Raw genomic sequence first — 3,919 nt, 5'->3', positions numbered from 1 at the left:
GTGCAGAGTGCAGTATCAGTACAACCGACCCCATGTACTGGTAAGTACCGAGCCTAACCTCGGTGAAGTAGTGATGATGCTAAGACAAGACAACACCATAAACCTGTGCAGTTAAACATTATACGAGCAATAACAACTAATAGAAGCTAAACAAATAATAACGGGAAAGGGAAACATGTTGAGGGGAGTACAAGACCATGAAATGGTAACAGTAAAGAAACACAACAAATAACATGCTTTGCACAAATAGAAATATTAAACATAGAAAAAACAAGTGCACGACATCACCCTACATATTTTTACTCTCATCCTTACCATAATAAATGAAAGAAACAATGATAAGGAATATAGAATGGCACGGCATCACCCTTCATACTTTACACTCTTCCTCACATGATAATGAATATGAAATGGCATGGCATCACCCTTCGTGCTTTACACTCTTCCTCACATGATAATGAATATGAAATGGCACGGCATCACCCTTCGTGCTTTACACTCTTCTCACATGATAATGGATATGAAATGGTACGGCATCACCCTTCGTGCTTTACACTCTTCCTCACCAAAACAAGAACAATAAAAACGGGGAGATAGAATTAACAATAACAAGTCTCACTTCAACATTTAGTTCCACAATGTCTACCTCAACTTTGAGTCAATACTCAATGAATATCAAATTCCATAAAACATGATAAGAGTTTCTCAACATAAAGAATAACTAGTCTAAGCATGAACAATATGAATAAAGAATACAACGATTACAAGAATAAGATTCACTCGCATGTTATGACTCGATAACAATGCATAGGTACTCGTCACCTCACCTATAAGTTGTACTCAACAACCAAACATGTAGCAAATAGGCAACAATACCTAATCCCTCAAGCCAAGGTTAGACACAACACTTACCTCGCTCCGTGGGCCACTCAATGCTCATTACCACTTTTCCTCTAGTATCCACCTCCGAACCACTCATATCTAGCCACAATTAACTCAATAACATCAAATATTGCTAAAGAAATCAATTTCAATTCATGAATTTAGGTTTCCCAATATTTTCTCCAAAAAGTCAAAAATCGACCCTAGGTCCGCTTAGTTAAAACTCGAGGTTCAGACCAAAATTCATTCACCCCCGAGCCTGAATATGCAATTAGTTCTAGAATCTGATCCCAAATCGAGGTCTAAATCTCCAATTTGCAAAATCCCCCTAATTCTTCCAAAAATCCCTAATTCTACCATGAAAGAAGAAATGTTTAGGTCTAGGAATCTAATGGGTGATGATGAGAATTGAAGGAAATGGGTTAAAGAGTACAAACCTATAATTTGGTGTTGAATTCCGGTTTAAAAAATCACCTTAGGTCGAGTTCTAATGAAAGAGATATGAAATTTTAAAGAAATTTCCATTTAAGGTCTGTTTTAAATTACATGCGTTAGACCTTCTTCGAGTTCTCGAAAGGTCTACCGCGATAGCGGAAGGTAGAGGCCAAAGGCCTATGCGTTCGCGAGTCCTACTACACGTTTGCGAAGGCAACTCCCCCTGGCCTCCGCTTTCACGAGCCAGTGCTCGCGTTCGCGTAGAAGAACAACTATCCCCTCCCTCAGGTCCCTTATGCTATGCGTTTGCGAGAGCCTGGTCGCATTCGCGAAGGGTAATACCCCCAATGCTCTGCATTCGTGACTTGGTCTCCGCGTTCGCGTAGAAGAAAATCTTCCTCAGACAAGTTTACTCTTTACGTTCGCAAAAGGCCCTTCATGAACGCGTAGAAGAAAACACCAGATGATAGCTGATGCTAAAAAAACCTTATTTTTCTTAGTTCAAAACATCCCGTAACCTATCTGAAACTCACCAGTGCCCTCGGGGCTCCAAACTAAACATGAACACAAGTCTAAAACATCATACGAACTTGCTCGTGCGATCAAATAGCCAAAATAACATCTAGACCTATGAATTTAGCACCAAATTGAATGAAATTTTCAAGAAAGTTTTAAAACATCTATTTTCACAACCGAACGTCCGAATCACGTCAAACCAATTCCATTTCTCACCAAATTTTACAAATAAGTCTTAAATATCCTATTGAACCTGTATCGGGCTTCGAAACCAAAGTACAGACCCGATACCAACAAGATCAAATATTAACCAAATTCTTAAAACCATTTGATTTTCAGTTTTTCAATTTTCATCAAAAATTCATTTCTCGAGGTAGGGACCTCGGAATTTGATTCTGGGCATACGCCCAGATCCCATATTTCGATACAAACCCACCGAGACTGTTAAAATACGAGTCTGGGTCTGTTTACCAAAAATATTGACTGAAGTCAACTAAAATTAACTTTTTAGGCAAAAGTTTTTATTTTCATCAACTTTCAACATAAAAGCTTTCCGGAAACACGCTTGGACTATGCACGCAAATCAAGGAGAGATAAAATGATGGTTTGGAGGCCTCGAAACATAGAATTTAGTTTTAAATCATAAGATGACCTTTTGGGTCATCATATTCTCCACCTCTTAAACAATCATTCATCCTCGAACGGACATAGAAAAGTACCCGAGCTGGTGAAAATTTGGGGATATCTGCTCTGCATATCGGACTCAGACTCCCAGGTAGCTGCCTCAATAGGCTTACCTCTCCGCTGCACTCGAACTGAAGGATAACTCTTCGACCTCAACTGACAAACCTGCCGGTCTGGTATAGCTACCAACTCCTCCTCGTAGGCCAAATCCTTATCCAACCGGACAGTTGTGAAATATAACACGTGGGATGGATCGCTGTGATACTACCGAAGCATGGACATATTAAAAATTAGATGTACCGCTGATAAACCTGGTGGCAATGCAAGTCTGTAGGTCACATCTCCTACTCGCTCAAGGATCTCAAAAGGCCGATGTACTTAGGGCTCAACTTGCCCTTCTTTCCAAACCTCATTACACCCTTCATGGGTGACACATGGAGCAACACTCGCTCTCCGACCATGAATGCAACATCACAGACCTTACAGTCGGTATAACACGTCTGCCTGGACTGAGTTGCGCGAAGTCTATCCTGAATGATCTTAACATTATCCAAGGAATCCTGTACTAAATCTGAACCCAATAACCGAGCTTCTCCCAGCTCAAACTATCCAACTAGCGATTGACATCGTCTACCATATAATGCCTTATAGGGAGCCATCTGGATGCTCGACTGATAGCTGTTATTGTAGGCAAACTCCGCAAGCCGCAAGAACTGATCCCAAGAGCCTCCGAAGTCAGTAACACAAGTGCGGAGCATATCTTCTAATATCTGAATAGTGCGCTCGGACTGTCCGCACGTCTGAGGATGAAATGTTGTACTCAGCTCAACTCGGGTGCCCAAATCACGCTGCACTGCCCTTCAGAAATGCAAGGTGAACTGCGTACCTCAATTCGAAATGATAGACACGGGCACACCATGAAGGCGGACGATCTCACAGATGTAAATCTTTACCAACCGCTCTGAAGAATAGGAAACTACCACAGGAATGAAATGCGCTGACTTGGTCAGTCTATCCACAATAACCTAAACTGCATCGAACTTCCTCTGAGTCTGTGGGAGTGCAACAACGAAATCCATAGTGATACGCTCCCACTTCCACTCAGTAATCTTTATCTTTTGAAGTAAACCACCAGGTCTTTGATGCTCATACTTTACTTACTGACAATTTAGACACCGAGCTACATATGCAACTATATCCTTTTTCATCCTCCTCCACCAATAATGTTGCCGCAAATCTTGGTACATCTTGGAGGCGCTCAGATGAATAGAATACCGGGAACTGTGAGCCCCCTCTAGAATCAACTCACGAAGTCCATCCACATTAGGCACACAAACACAACCCTGCATCCTCAAAACTCCATCATCTCCAACCGTAACCTGTGAGCATGTGATTTTTGCCC

This window comes from Nicotiana sylvestris, chromosome 12 (assembly GCF_000393655.2).
Source record: "Nicotiana sylvestris chromosome 12, ASM39365v2, whole genome shotgun sequence".
Classification (NCBI taxonomy): Eukaryota; Viridiplantae; Streptophyta; class Magnoliopsida; order Solanales; family Solanaceae; genus Nicotiana; species Nicotiana sylvestris.
This window is presented reverse-complemented; position numbering follows the sequence as displayed.